At 40.1% G+C, this 17,025-nt stretch overlaps 1 protein-coding gene across 4 annotated transcripts in view; it reads left to right on the top strand.

The window, feature by feature from the left end:
• Nucleotides 1-17,025, top strand: part of BAHCC1 (BAH domain and coiled-coil containing 1) — a 125,930-nt gene that overhangs the window by 24,898 nt on the left and 84,007 nt on the right. The window lies entirely within an intron of this gene.

The following is a 17,025-nucleotide window of genomic DNA, read 5'->3' as shown; positions in this document are numbered from 1 at the left end:
GAGGGCCCTTCCACACAGCCTTATATCAAGGCCGAAAATCCCACAATATCTGCTTTGAACTAAGTTATCTGAGTCCGCACTGCCATATATTCCAGTTCAAAGCAGATCATGTGGGATTTTTTTTCTGTTGTGTGGAAGGGGCCAGAAGGAGGGCGCCCCAAAAGTAGCCATACAGAGCGGGGAATAAAATAATGTGTGTAGAAAGAGGAGGCCAAGGCGGAGAGAATATTTTGCCATTGTAAATAAAGGCACATTTCGCAACCATTTATTTCCCATCCTCTCTCTGTCTACCGTGTTTTTGGGGCGCCCTCAAAACAGTCTGAAGAATCTGAAAAGTCGTTTGGATGTCGTTTTTTCTGTATGTGCAAATATATGGACATGTGTATATATATATATATATAGAGAGAGAGAGAGAGATACAGGTCGAGTATCCCTTTCCTCACTGCTTGGAACTAGAACTGTTTTGGGGTGTGTGTGTGTGTGCTCACATGAAGATATTTCCAGATAGGGATACACAACTTGAGTTTCCCTTCTCCCAAATGGTGAGGACCCAAAGTATTTTGGATTTCAAGTTTTTTTTCCTCCAGATTTTGAGGTGCAGCAGACTCTTCAGCACTTGTGAAGATTTGTAGATGCCAGATCAATATAGTTTTCGGTTACTGGAGTAGTAGTAGTAGTAGAGCTACTACTAAAATATATATACTATATATATCTATATTTGCTTTTCTCTCTCTCTATATATATATATATGCGCTCTCTCTCTCTATATATATATTTGGGCTTGAGATTAATATTAAAATACAGCTATCAAAAGCAGAAACAAATAAAAACAAACTTCACTGAATGCAACATAGTTTTAACATATTATAAAAAACAGCTTTTTGAATTTTAATATTGTGGGTTCTTTTTAGTGTTGTTGAGAGTTCCAATGGCTGGAGTTCCAGTTAATTGAAAATCTGCTGTATTTAAATATTTGGATATAGGCAGGTTCAGTGTCCTTTCTCCCAAAAGTTGGGACCAGCAGTATTTAAGATTTTGGTTTCTTTTTTGGATTGGGGAGTGCTTGTATTCCTGCTCAGCGGAGATGAGACCCAAGTCTCAACATGAAATCCATATATGTGTCATACGCATTTTACACACATAGCCTGAAGGGGAATTGATCCACAATAATTTTGTCTTTGTGTGTGTGTGTGAAACCAAGCGTGTGTGTATACTGAACACAAAGCAAAGACATCACGATTTCAGCCAGCCCTGTGGAGAATTTTGAAGTGGTTGGGAATTCTGGATGAGGGCTGTGCAACTCAGATCTATTTGCCTGTCCAGTCGCCTTCCTTCCAGACAGAGAGCTCCCCATTTATCCTGGAAGGAGGGCTGCTCTTTGCTTTTTGTCCGACAGCCTTGGACACTGGTGGGTGTCCATGTTTATGTCAGAACCCCCTCCTCTTTCACCTTCCCTTAGGGCCCTTCCACACAGCTATATAACCCAGAATATCAAGGCAGAAATTCCCACAATTTCTGCTTTGAATTGGGTTATCTGAGTCCACACTGCCATATATTTCAGTTCAAAGCAGATAATGTGGGATTTTGTTCAGCTATGTGAAAGGGGTCTTAGGGGCCTGAAGCCTAAGGAAAGGCCCAGAAGAAGCAGCTTCTCCATATAATTGAAGGATGGGGGAGGAGGAGAGGCATGTATGTGTGTATGTGTACGTGTATGTATATATATATCTGTGTGGACAACTGGGTCCTGAACAGTGGGGAGTGGGCTGTAAGCCCTTTTGCCTCTGGCTAATAACTCAATAATGATGGGGGCACACGTGCAGTTGGGCCGAGCGGATGTATGAGTGGGAAAGGCTGTATTTTCCCCAGGAAATCTGGATGGACCAGGCTGATAAGGAGCTGTAGGCGTACCCTCCTAACCCCCAGCCCACCAGATATCCTTCCTCGTGGAGCCTTTGTTTTATGTTATGTTTCAATGTGGACAAGTAAAGAAGAGTTTTCTCCCCCCACCCCCTCCAACTGCCCTCCCACCCCTTCCTTGCTGGAACCAGAGAAAATAAATCCCACAAAAGAGCTGGGGAGGGGGGGGGGAGAAGCTTTTCCTGCATTAACATCCCTAAGACATTGGGTTGCCTGAACAAGAAGGCACTTTCTGTCTGCACACAAAGGCAGTTCTTTGCCAGGGAAGGGGGAGCTCTGAAGGAGCCGGCTCTGCTCTTTCAGGCCAGGGTAGCACAAATGTGCAGGGTTAGTGTTCACAGAGCAGGCGGGTGGTGTAAGACTAGAAAATCCTGTTTCTATATAAAGCCCTGAAGTGTCAGGGTGAGAATGGGTTTGCAGTGCATGTGTTAGCTTTAACAAGTGCTTGTGGTATCCTGCTAAAGACACAAAGTTTGGCAAGAAAAATCAGGGTGGCTGCCAGGGCCAGGTTCTTTGGCGATTGTCTGATGGCATCCCTTCTAATCAATTAATTGTTTGGGAGCCGGGAGGGAGGCCTGCGGACTCCTAGGTATCTACTAGTTACAGTGCTGGACATTACTGAACGCGCACACACAGCCTTACACTGCCATTGTATGCAGCCCCTCTCCCAAATCCAGAAACTCATTAGAGGCAGGATCTATACTGGCTGTCTTCATTAAGACCTTTATATATAGGAGTGGGGAGAAAGAGGCCAAAACAACAGCCACCGAGGCTGGAATGCAAAACCTCCCCTTGATGAGTATTTTCCTGAGTAAGGAAGTGCTGAGTAAGGGGATACGGCTGAGTAAGAGGATATGGCTTTTTAATATTTTGCTTTTGTTTCTGAATATTATATAGACTTGTTCTGTTTTCAAAGGCATTGATTTCCGCTTCCCTGCATTTATTTTTGGACGTTTTAAAACAAGGTCCTATCTGGGAGAAGTGGCTCAGTTAGAAATAGTTCCTCTGTGGATATTTGACTTTTATGTTTTAATTTTTTTTTAGTGTAACCTAACCAGGCTCTATATTTATCCAGAGTCAATAGATATACTTGTATTTCTGGCTTCAAGGCCTCCCCCTTGATTTTGAGATCCTGTGGCAGTTTCTGTATATTTAGCATGCAGCTTCATTTGATGCATATGGATTATATATATATTTATACACACACATATCTGCACACACACAATCTATGCACAAAAAGAAAGTGCACACTAAATGTACAGAAATTATATGTATGTGTATATACATGAAAGTAGGAATTTAATCTCAAATTTACAAAAACACAGAAAGCAACTTACATTTGTTTACAAGTTACTTTAAATATCAGAGCAAATAAATGTGCCGCTGTATTTTTTTTCTCTAAACTCAGCAGTAACAGCCATTATTGCTAACTTGATGAACTGTGAATGCTAAGAAAATTATATCTGCTTTAATGGGATTACAATTAGTACATGGATTAAAATGGATGGCATGAGATAGGCTCAAAAGAGTAAAAATGATCAACTAGGACTACAAACATTTCTTTCTTTCTTTCTTTTTTTAAAGTGCATGTTGGACATACATATGCATAGTAATGGGCTTTTAGTATGATGAGATTTTCAAAATGGCAACAAATACAACAAGCTTTGAAATACAAAATTTCAGTTTTATTTGGAATGGCTGAATAATAGCTGAGTAGGGTTCTCAAGATTTTTGTAAAACTTCTTTTTCATCCTATATATGTTTAAAATAAAAGCAGCTTATTGGAATGAAGTCTTTCAAAAACGATTCAGTTTCAGCAATACGAAGAAGGTACTTTAAAATGCAAACCTAGGCAAATTGGACAGGGAGTATGACGTGTGTCAATCATTGTGCTTTTCTTCTACCGCCTGGATTCAATACCCTGTGTCCTGCTTCCAAGCTATATGAAATCCTTCTGTTGATCTCTTTTATTTCACTTTTCTCTTCTATTCTATTTGTGTGTATGTGTTTTGAATGGGAATTTTGATTAAGCTCATAATTAGAAATATCTCTGGGAAGAAATTCTGTTCCCTCTGTTTATTCTGTAGAATGCATCTTTAGCGCTTTGGGTTGTGTGCATCTTCTTTTTTCTTTTGCATTCAAGAAGCAAACTGACAATTCCTGTCGAATAAATTATTGATAGAATCTTGACACTGAAGCACAATTATAATACAAGGGGAAGACCTCTCCAGAACCAGGGGTTACAATATGGGAATCTACAGACTAGGCAGTAAATGGATCTTAGCCACTGGCATTATTATTTAAGTAACAGTAGTAGTGTGATACTAATAATAGTGGTATTCTGTAAAGAACAGTAATGCCTACCTAACATTGTCTCTTGCCTTTATGCTTTGAACAAGCAAAATGTTTATGCTATCAAGTAACACCCAGTCATTTAATGGAGCCATGCTGGAGAACGTCCCAGTATCCCACATCCATAGAAGCTTACCTGTTAAAAGGCCAAGTTTGGAGGGTATGTTTTAAGCTTTCAACCCACATCCTGGATACCTAAAGCCATTAAAAAAAATTAAGGCAGCTGTGGCAAAAATAAAAATTAAATGCAGAATGCCAAAAGGCAGGATACAAAGGAAACCTACTAAGAATAGACTGGAACATGAAGTGCTCTGCAAAAAAAGTGCCCAATTTTTGCATCCACTTGGACAAAATTCTACAAGGCATGCATTCATTGATCAAGCATGTATTCTAACACTCCCACCTCGCTGGAATTCTTTCTCTCTGGAGATATCTTGTATACTCTCCTTACTCCTTCCCTCCTACAATCCTTTTTTTAAAAAGCTGGCCACAGAAACGTTGGATGTTTGAAGTTAGCATTTACTATTTCACAAATTGTTTTTCTTAAAGCAGAGTGTTGATAGTTTTATAATCCTGCCGTAGAATTTTTATGGCAAAGCACTGTTATAGTAACCTTGTCACAAAAGGTGCATTTAAATGTTTTGTCTCATTATTTTTTTGTGCAGCATTTAGATTTGTATGTATGTGCGTGCGCCTCTAATGCAGATGGTCCAAAGTCAAAGCTGTGAAAATTATGAAAAAAAGGAGAGAGAATGAAAAAGTAAAGAAAAGAAAGAAAGAAAGAAAAAAAGAAAGAAAGAAAAGAAAAGAAAATAGAATATTAGTAGCATTAGTCATCATTACTCCTGCCTGGAGCTGTTTGGGTTTTCTCATTGATGTTGACTCCTATTTAGTATGCAAGAGGGAATCATGCTAAGAGGACTGAAGCAAAGGACGCTCAAATACTCCTCCCATAACCAAGCAAGGTGGCTGCATGTTGTCTGATATTTTTTTGTAAAATAATAAGTGGAATTAATGTATGCAAGTGCGTACATTTATACAACAAGTAGGCCAAGCATAGCTAATTAAAACGGAAAGAAAAGGATAGCCATCAGGGATGGACTTAGATCTCCAGCAGATATCGTAAAAGGTCTCAGCACCGACACTGCTTTTGAACAGAAGCCATTGCAATAGTACTAAGCGTGAACATTTCTTGGAGTAAAAGAGTTTAGTATATATTTAGTTATCATTAAATCTATTGAGAGAGGGAAACAATACATTCCTGGCGAGATGGACTTTGTACAGACCCCCTCCATTGCTTTCTCCTCTGGTGTCCCCCTTTAAAGAAAATACATTTTAGTGAATATCTCATTAACTATATGACACCAGTGGATGTTTCTGCAACACAGTTACTAGCATTAAATAGGTGCTAAAGGAGTTACTGTTCAAAGGCATGTTTTAAAGACTCTAACCATCTTTACTTATAAATGACAAGTAGCATGAGACATCAAAGGCAATGCAGAGATAACAGCTAGGAACTGCCAACGTTGATCTTTTGCACAAGTATTGCAAGGCGCACGTGGGTATGCAAGGCAGTTGTATGCTAGCATGCATGCGTATGCTCACTCAACACACACACACACACACAAATTAAATTTCAAATTTGAAATGTACATTATCCCACTGGGAGTTGCTCCACAATCATGTCTAATTATTCATATAAGAGGTAGATTTCTTTTTCCACAGGAGCAACTAGGCTGTTTGTGTGTGTCTGTGTGTGGGAGAGAGACTAAGTGACTGTGATATTACACTAGACGTAATGCTATATTTCTGCGCACAAAAATCTTACATTGCTGCTTCTTCAAAATAGGCTTAAGTCTAGAGCAAATGCTGTTCAACATATAGGAGCTGGAATTCACAGAAAGTTGTTTAGAATTACAGGCAGAAGCTTCAAAATATATTACCAGAAACTCACGCTTTCACACACACATAGATGCACACATACATACATATATGAAGAAAAATGCCAAACCCCAGAACAGAAAGATCTAAAAATATTCAAGGCTTTGGCAAGGCTCACAAAGTTAAATAAATTATACAGGAACCATTCATGGGAGAGACTCCACTTTTTCTTAACAGGAACATTGTTCAAGCTAATAAAAATTATAATTTACTAGCCACCAAGCTTTTCATGAGTCTAAATTTAATTGGTCAGGCTTCTGGAGTCCATCATTTCCTGCTGGATTAGTAGATTTGTATTGGAGTTTGTGACATAGCAGAGAAAAAAAAAAAAAAAAAAGGAGGAGGAGGGAGGGAGAGAATCATGAAATAGCATATTTCTGGGTGAACATGCAAAGGGGTTGGGGTGGGCGGAGGAGCCTTGTTCTCTCCCTAGTGCTCTCCTTCTCTCCCTTTTCCTTCCCCTACAGCCCCCTTCCTTTTGCATCTTGAATGCTTGGAAACGTGGGAGGAGACTTCAGGAGATGTCGAAATGCAGGGGGTATTAGGAACGCTAGAACACAATTTAGATATTCAGAGCCCTTTGAAACACAGCACAGTTATTTTAATTTGATAAATGATCGGGCACCTTTAAGAGTGTGTTTGAACAATCAAGATACACTTCAGCAAGTTGATAGGATGTATGCTGTCAACTTGCATATGCCATTAGTGCAGACTGCACGCATAAATAATGTGAAAGCACAGCTCTTCTCTCTACCCTTCAATTCTCCATGCGCTACCCACTCACAAAAGAGCCCTTTACCCATTAAACTGGAGGTCTTCCGAGCCAAAAATCCCAATATTTCTGGCTCCCCTCTCTTCTTGCTCTTTAAGGACCGACTTTCCGAACAGAGTGCTTTTAAACCGGGAACATATTAAGAATAATAAATGTGGCAAGCTGCTCCATCCCCTGTATGTATGTGTGTGCGAGAGGGAGAAAGACCTGTGAGCTATGAAAACTGCTTCCCTTTCATTTCAGCTTTCCCTCATAGCACCATTGCATTCATTTCACTGTTTTGCCTGGCGTGTGCAAAACTAGGAGGGAGTGTGTGTGTATAATGTGTAGGGGGAACTGGCATTTAAAGTACAGCATGTAATAATTAATTAGACCAAGCTAATTAACACCAATCATTCTCAATAAATAATAAAATAAAACCATCAGTTAGTTTTGACTTACGGGCGAACATCAGAAAGGACTTTCATGGTAATTCATAGGGATGGTGGTGTGTGTATTGGTGACTGAGAGAATGAATGCATTTTGCCATAGGAGATATACTCACTCTCTTTGGGCCAGTTCCTTTTGGAGTGTTGGTCAACTATATTCCAATAATTTGAGGATTGTAGCTCTTGATCAGTTTAAAAATCGGAATTGTACAATTTTTAAAATTGGAATTGTACAAAGGAAACCCTATAGGCCAAAATGAAAATAAAGTGGCAAGACCAATCTGTTTTTAAAAATATAATTCCACATTTCCCTTTCTTGTTGCTATACATGTCTCTTGCACAAGTAAAACCTGCAAGTGGTTGTATCCAGCATAACCTGGAAGTAAAAGGCTGATAAAGAGAAATTTATTTATTTAGTTATTTTGGGCATTTTTATCCCGTCCTTCTCACCTCCAAAGAGGGACTCAGGATGGCTTACAGCAGGCAGCCATTAGATGCCAAAATACATTAAAACACATAGTTAAAATTAACACAATTAAAACAATTATAAGAAATCTCTTTAACTTTCTATAATATCCATGTACACTCTTCCCACATCTGCTTCAAACAGCAAATAGATCGTGCAGAACAGATTTGGGGAATATTCAAGGAAAGGGGATCTGTGAAAAATCCTGTTGTGTGAAAACATTTCTTTCCAGTATCTCTTATTTGGCCCTTCCATACAGCCTTATATCCCAGAATATCAAGACAGGAAATCCCACATTATCTGAGTGTGGACTCAGATAACCCAGTTCAAAGCAGATATTGTGGGATTTTTTTTGCCTTTATGTTCTGGAATATAGGGCTGTGTGGAAGGGGTCCTTAAATCATCCAAACTATTTGGGAGGTGCTCCTTTTTTTTTTGGCCATAGTTTACACTTAAAGCCACTGATCATTACAACTTAGGCCCCTTCCACACAGCTGAATACAATCCCACATTATTTGCTTTGGACTGGGATATATAGCAGTGTCGACTCAGTTAACCCAGATCAAAGCAGATATTGTGGGATTTTCTGCCTTGATGTTCTGGGTTATATGGCTGTGTGGAAGGGCCCTTGGTTTGCAAATGTGCCTTTTCCTAGAATCATCCAGGATTTCCGTTCCCTTGGTAATATTCATGAATGGAGTCTGAAGTACATATTGACCTCTAAATCAGATCCTGGATTTTCTTTGGGGCATTTTTCATGTAAATCGCTTTGGAAGATTTTCATGAAAATCTCTGTTTCCAGATATGCAAGATACAAATGCACACAATAAAGCCCCTTTTGTCTAGTGATCTATATTGAATCAGAGCAGAGGTAAAGTCAGCAATAACATGTCAAACTCTCCTGTAAAATATGATTCTGCTTTTGCAAACATTTCTTCACATATATCTTTTTAATACATTGAGAGCAAAACAAAAACATGAACAAATCTTCTATGGTTCAAAGGGTTTTTAATTCTCTAATTTAATACAAACACACACAAACACACATATACATGTAATATATTGCCCTGTTTGTGGTTTATTGATTTGTGTAATTTCTCAGAAATATCCATTAATGTTGGTCTATTCAGATCACATTATCATAAAATATATTCAATGGATACAAAAACATCACTAGTATTGTAACCAATTGGTGCCCCTTTGCTGATGGAATACTCTTTGATCTAATTCAGGCGTCAGTATTTTGAACAGGGTGGGGAGAAACCTTTTTAATTTTGGTGATTTTATTAATCTCTACCCTGCAAGCTTCTCCCTCCAAATCTCTGGACGTGGAATAGATTGGAAGGGCAACAGCCGTTTGGGAATTGGTTGAAACTTCCTCCTTTTCCTCCAGCTGAACGATGCCTCTACAAAATAAAAGAACCTTGCATCAGTTGGATCCTAGGACGGTGGGTTGGACAGGAAAATCTGGTACAAATCTGCTGATGAAATAGAGAAAACAAATGCAACAAAAACCTTTCCATTCATATGTTACAGTTGCTCTGTTTGTGGACTATGCATGTATCAAATGTATATCCCCTTATCTTAAACATGCTTTCAAAATTGTATTTGATGCGTATAGCACCTGTAATTCTGATTACTTTACTACTGTCTTTTCTTCCTTTTTTAAAAAAAGTATGAGAAATCTCAAAAATAACAATGTACTTTTGTGCCTCCAGACCTCAAAGGCCAATTTTGATTGTTCTTCTAAAGTAGGTGAAATAGCTGAAAAGTCTAATTAAGAGTGTCATAATTAATAACATATAATGGTACTAAACCCTTTGAGCAATTAATATTATCTCAAGTGACCAAAGGGGCTATTACAACAGAACTGTAGTCGCCTTGTAGCTGGAAGAATATCATAAAAGAAGAAACCTTGAGGGTGCTAAGTTTTAGGCAAGGTAAATTAGTGAAATTTACTCAGCTTTCCCTCTGGTCCTCTTCTGAGTGGAGGCTGTACCATTCTGTTTACTCTAGAATGTCATTTCAGTGCTCTGGGTGAATACATAAAATGTGAAAGACTAAGTTAAAGTTGGGGAACTTAGGACTGAGGTGTCCTGAAAATTTAATATTGTACAATGGCTCAAAATTGGACATTGTTAATGAAACAATGAAACTCAGTTTTCATCTCAAGCTTTGGTTAGTCAAATCTTACAACTATCAAAACCTACTGTGGATCTATGTAGCTCCATATTCATCCAATCCTGTATGTAAATAGCACACTAATTTATCCAAGTCTCTGATTATCCATACAATTTGGATGCCCTCCAGACCATGTGGACAAATGAGAAGCTGCTGTAAATAATAATAATAATAATAATAATAATAATAATACTTGGGAAGTGTCTGACGTGTGATCCAATACAACAGCCAGCAGAGTGATCTTGTCTGCTGTGGACTCATCTTGTTATGTTTCAAATAATAATAATAATAATAATAATCATCATCATCATCTTTATTTATATCTTGCCAATATCTCCCCGAAGGGACTCAGGGTAGCTTACAAGGGACTATAGGGTGCACATATAACATACAACAGGTAAAAATGGTACAAAAGTATAAAACAAGTCACATAAAATTATAACAAGAATCCCCGTCAACACATGTAGCATAAAATCAAAATAATACAATTTTAAAACAACAGTAGATAAAACTAACTGCTGTCAATTCATAAAGTGGCAAGTGTCAGCATCACATAATACTGAGTACGGTCATTCTGTGTATCGCAGTAGGTTGTTCTGTTCAGCATAATACACTAAATAATACTTGGGGATGATGGTGCTGCAAATTGTTTTGGGGAGAAAGGGTTTGCGTAAGATACAGTAGGCGTTCTGTGTGTGCCATCTCTTGGGTGTTAGCAAATGGCTGAATGGAAAGAAGGCAGCCTCAGTTCTCTCTGGGCTAAGTCTTCCTGGTAAATTGTTTATTTCTTTTGCCTATCAGATGGTTGCATTCGGTGCCAAAGTTCCAATTGTCTCTCCTTCCTTCCTTACAGCTGTCTCAGAGGATTGAATTCCAAACTGGAATCAGAAGCTAGGTTGTTGTTGTTTTTTAGCTTGGGGGGGGGGGGGGAGATGGCATTACCGAGAAAGTGATGGGGCCAAAACAGGTGGAATTGTGTACTGCTTTAAATTTTTTCAGGGGGAGAGTTGTTGCTTCCAGTTTTCTAAGACCTTGGAAAGCAGGAAGAGCCCTGTCGCTGGAGATTGGTGGCTCAGAGAGACAGGATCCCTTGATCTCTCTCACACATTGCTCTGCAGCTGTGTCTCCAATGCATGTCCACTGAGCGTGGCAGAAAGGAACAAAAGCAGCCCCAGGTGGGAGTGAATAGATCTTGAGGCAAGCTGCCTCGAAACTTCTTCTTCTTCTTTTAAAAAAATTACTTTAAGATTTCATCTCAGTCATTAGAGAAGCATGGGTCGAGAACACACACGCACACCCCCAGTTATAGCCAGCCAGTTGCAGTGCGAGATGATAACCCGTCATCTTTTATGGAGCAAGCTTGAAGATTTCCCCAAGTTTCATTTAGCTATTTATCATCCTGGCAGGAGATAACCCCCCTCCCAGGACCATACCAGTCTGTCTTTTCCTTCTTCCCCTTGCTCCTCTTTCCCCCTCCTCCTCGTGCTTCAGTAGGCTCCCAAGAACATGAATTGTATATTTTCCCCCTTAAAAAAGAAAGAAAATAAAAGTGTGTGTCAAAGTTAAAACAGATTTTGAGATTAACTTGTCTACTCCTTATTAGTGGCAGTCCTTCTGAAGATTAGAGAGGACAGGGCGAGGAGGAGGAGGGGGTGGAGGGAGGTAAAGACACATGTGTCAGGCAGAAAGAAAGCAGAATCCTGAAAAAACCAAAATCTTGCAGAATTACAGTTGAGTGGTTTCATCTGTTCATTAGTTTTATTATTTGGATTTTCCCAGAGATGCCGTTTGTCTGCTTGCATCTGTGAAAAACCGATGGATTAGGGGCTGGACTAACTGTGGGGCATGATTCAAGTAGCCGTCTTTGAATGATAAAGGACTCTGGACAACCAATCACTTTGTCCCAAAATGTGGTGGGAGAGAGAGATCTGAGACTGGTTGGATTGGGACTTTGCAGGAGGGTTTGGTAACAGCCTTCTCTTTGATATACTGAGGGTTTGTCATTACATTGCCAGTCATCATGGTGAAAGTCAGAGGTGTAAATTTAAACAGTGGCATGCGATCTCTCTCTCTCTCTCTCTCTGCGTGGTTGAGAAAGAAGCTGAACTGGCCACATATGATGAGGGTTTTATGATAAGCCATTATTAATTTAATTTTTTTCCATGTCAGGAGCGACTTGAGAAACTGCAAGTTGCTTCTGGTGTGAGAGAATTGTCTTATCTGCAAGGACGTTGCCCAGGGGATGCTCAGATGTTTTACCATCCTGTAAGAGGCTTCTCTCATGTCCCTGCATGAGAAGCTGGAGCTGTCAGATGGGAGCTCACCCCACTCCTCAGATTCAAACTGCCGACCTTTTGATCAGCAGTCCTGCCAGCACAAAGGTTTAACCCATTACGCCACCCGGGGCTCCATTGTTATAATAAAGATGCATGTGGCCTTTTTGCCCAACTAATGACTTTCCAGTGAAATAAAAAATGCTGGTGAGAATACAGAATGCAAATAGTGGGCTGGCACTGGTGTTAGCTGAAATAATTGTGGTAATTAGTGCAAGAACAAAGTACTGGTTTGGTTTACTTGTGAGTAAAGCCCACTACTTGCTTCATCTGTGCTTTCATTTAAATGGGACAAGTATGGAGTTCTGTACTAGGGCAGAGAAAATGATTGAAGGTTTGGTAAAGGAATCAGAAAATGTATTATTATTTTTATTATTAATATTAATAATATTATCCATCTTTCCTCTCTTAGACTAGAGTCTTGCTTTGACAAGACACCAGAGCTCCTCACAACACTATAAACAATGCAAATTACAATTTAAAACCTATGACATATAAATATTAAAATAGAATTAAACATAGAACTGTTAAAAACAAATAGTTAAAATCACAAAGTAATTAAAGCTGTTAAAATAATTAAGACACTATACTGTTCACTCTAGCTCATTCTTTAAAACTTTCCTCTTTAAAAGCAGGTTTTAGCCTTCTGGCAGAAGGACAGCACGGAGGGGAGCATCTGGTCTCCCAGGAAAGGAAGTCCCAGAGTTGAGGGACAGCTGCTGAGAAAGGCCTTCTTTCACGTTCCCACCAACCGAGCTTGGGATGTTGATGGAACTGAGAGGAGGACCTCTCCTGAGGATCTCAGGTTCTGGGTAGGTTCCTACCGGAAGACACAACCTGCCAAATATCCTAGACCCAAGCCATATTTTTTAATTTATTTACTTACTTGCTTACCACACTTATACCCCACCCTTCTCACCCCAAAGGGGACTCAGGGCAGACTCACAAAGGCAAAATCCAATGCCATATATACGTATACATATCGATATACATATTTGTAGTCTCTTACTGCATTGCTTACTGACCAAAAGCCTGATTCCACAGCCATGGCTTTAGGTTTTCCTGAAGGTCAGGAGGGAAGGGGGTCGATCTACTTTCACTAGGGAGGGAGTTCTGTAGATTAGGGACCACTGAGAAGCTCCCGCCTCTTGTCCCCACCAGCTGTGCTTGCAAAGGGGTGGGGCCGAGAGCAGGGCCTCCCCCCAAAATATAGGGCTTTATAGGTCATAGGTAAAGGTAAAAGGTTTCCCCTGACATTAAGTCTAGTTATGTCCGATTCTGGGGGGTTGTGCTCATCTCCATTTCTAAGCCGAAGAGCTGGCACTGTTTGTAGACACCTCTAAGATCATGTGGCGGCATGATTGCATGGAGCACCATTACTTTCCCACCAAGGTGGTACCTATTGATCTACTCACATTTGCATGTTTTCGAACTGCTAGGTTGGCAGAAGCTGGGCCTAACAGCGGGAGCTCACCCTGCTCCCCAGATTTGAACTGCCAACCTTTCAGTCAGCAAGTTCAGCAGCTCAGCAGTTTAACTGGCTGTGCCACCAGGGGGCTTATAAGTCATAACCAGCACAATATATGCAAATGTTAAATGGCCAGTCCTAAGCAGAGCTTTGCAAATTTACATTTTCAACTATAGCATCCTTAAGTCAACAAAGGTTGAAACTATAGTCCAAGAAAGTAATTTTTCCAAACAGGGTGATAGCTTAGTGTCCAGATGCCAAGGGTTAAGAAATACCAGAGCTCTCTCTCAAAATCGTCGGCTCCCAATCTGCTACAAGACTCAGAATAGTAGACAGTGCTCTTCTCAATTCAATGACAGCCATGCCTCCATTTCCAAAATCTTGTTCTAAAGACTGAAGTAAATTGTCATGTGTGCACAAATTATTTCAGTTACCAGAGGCAATGCATTTGTAATAGATACTGGGAGCTCAGGTGATGGGTTTCTTCATGGTGGTTGGCCACTGTTGAAAGAGAATGCAAGAACACATCGAAATTTTCTTCTATCTCGCAAGGCAGCTCTTCCTTCTATCGGGGTTTGTAAAGTTCATAGTCCAAATGAAGCCCAAGGTTACACTCAGTACATTGGAAAGGATTGTGGCTTTCAAGGATTCCATGTAGTAATGAAAGAAGCCTCTTCTTTCATTAATTTTAAGCAAATCTTGTGATCCAGAGGCTGTTTTCTTCATTATGTTTGGGTCCAAAGAAGTTGCACATCCTGCCATGGGAATGCCTTGAGGTTTGTGAGAGGACGAATCTTCCTACGAAGTCATTAAATTGTTGCTTGTCTCACAAAAAGATCGCTTTGTCCTGACAAATGTGACAGAGCTATGCTTGATCATGAAGAAAAGAGAGCGAGTGGATTGTTCCCCTACAGAGATGCTTCAGGACTCCACAAACTCCAGAAGAGTGTGAAAAGGGCAGCTGCGTTGGTCAAGAAACATCTGTTCTGCACACTTGCTGGGAATCTCCGCTTGCCGTTTCTTTCTAGCTTCATAAGTGCACTGCTAGCGTTCAGTGTAAAACCGTGTGCTTTTTATGTATGTAGTGTGCCTGTGTGACACACAGAGAGACATAGAGAAAGAGAGCCATGTGCAGTGTAGTGGTAGCATCACTAAAATGTAAAACAACCTGATATTACATTTTTTTTAAAAATACCTTTCAGATGCATATTCATGTCAGCTCAGCTCTGACTCAGCTGTCTCCCAGAAAGGGGTGAACTCATCTTTGGCAGGCAGATCTCCCTTGATCTGTGTAGGGAGAAGAGATGGGAAAAGCGGCCCCTGAAAAATTCTGCTGGTGGCACTGCTGGCTATCTGAGTTTGTCCTTTTCTGGGAGGAACAGATTCAGGTATAATATATATTGGCTGGAAAGGGCTTTAATTAGAAATGTGCTGGCGTTTGCTTTAGCCTACATCAGTGTTTCTCAACCTTCCTAATGTCGCGGCCCCTTAATACAGTTCCTCATGTTGTGGTGACCCCCAACCATAACATTATTTTCCTTGCTAATTCATAACTGTAACTTTGCTACTGTTACGAATCATAATGTAAATATCCGATATGAAGGATGTATTTTCATTCACTGGACCAAGTTTGGCATAAATACCTGATACACCCAAATTTGAATACTGGTGGGGTTGAAGGGGATTGATTTTGTCATTTGGGAGTTGTAGTTGCTGGGTTTTATAGTTCACCTACAATCAAAGAGCATTCTGAACTCCACCAATGATGGAATGGAACCAAACTTGGCAGACAGAACTCCCATGACCAAGAGAAAATACTGGAAGGGTTTGGTGGACACTGACCTTGAGTTTTGGAGTTGTGGTTCACCTACATCCAGAGAGTACTGTGGACTCAAACGATGATGGATCTGGACCAAACTTGGCACAAATACTCAATATGCCCAAATGTGAACATTGGTGGAGTTTGGGGAAAATAGATCTTGACATTTGGGAGTTGTAGTTCTGGAATTTATAGTTCACCTACAATCAAAGAGCATTTTGAACCCCACCAACGATAGAACTGGGTCAAACTTCCCACACAGAACCCCTATGACCAACAGAAAATATTGTATATATTGGCTGGAAAGGGCTTTAATTAGAAAGCCCTTTCCTCTGACATCCCCTTGGGATCCCCCCAGGGGTCCTGACCCCCAGGTTGAGAAATGCTGGCCTATGTGGTGAATCTTTTACCGTCTTACTGCTGGGAGTCCTATAAAGAGGACATAGCAGGCTCTATTTACCCTCTCTCGGTGTATCCACAGTGCAAAATTGTAATGGTTTGACCCCTCTTTAACTGTCATGGTTCCATTCTATGGATCTTAGGGATTTGTAGTTTGGCATTTGAGCTCCATAGGGGAATATTCAAAGGACCTTATCAGTCCCAGAATTCCATAGTATGGAACCATGACAGTGAACGTGGAATTTTAGTGCTACATTTATGTAGTGCAGGGGTGCTTCTCAGCATGATAGCTATACATTCTCTGAACCTTCAGAGACAGCATGGTTCTGTGAGCACCATTTGTGGGGTACAGGTGCCTCCTTGTCCTGCTTGTAGGGCCCTCATTTGCATCTGGTTGGTCATGGCACAGAGGACTAGAAAGGATGATCATTAAGCTTTTAACTTCCACAGAAAAAGAAAGTGCATAAGTGTACTGTATATTATCCTGCTCCTTACTATCAGTTGACCACCTTCATTGGCCATGGAGTTGAGAAGAGGGCATATAGTTAAACTTAATTCATCTCAAGAAATGTCCCCAAACTAAATATAGACCTCTGGGGGATAGGATGCCTGTCAGCCCAGTGCTTTGATATCCATGCATGAGCCTTTGCTGAAAACTGCTGCATTTGAGCTGCTCTCAATATGTTACATGGAATAAAAAGGGATGCAAATATATTTAAATCAACATGTTTGTTTACAGGAGCTGTAGTATATTTGGGAATTATTATGGAGAATGGCATTTAGTGGCTGAATGCATTTATCTGTCCTTTTTTTTAATTGCCAAAATTTGGGGTTGAAGTAATTTCAACAGAATACAGTGACCCTTACATCTTACTAAACATAAATAGGATCAGGCTAGTAGAATGACTTATAAATGGATAGGAATCTTTTCATTGAATAAATTAACATA

This window comes from Anolis sagrei, chromosome 2, assembly GCF_037176765.1.
Source record: "Anolis sagrei isolate rAnoSag1 chromosome 2, rAnoSag1.mat, whole genome shotgun sequence".
Classification (NCBI taxonomy): Eukaryota; Metazoa; Chordata; class Lepidosauria; order Squamata; family Dactyloidae; genus Anolis; species Anolis sagrei.
This window is presented reverse-complemented; position numbering and strand designations above follow the sequence as displayed.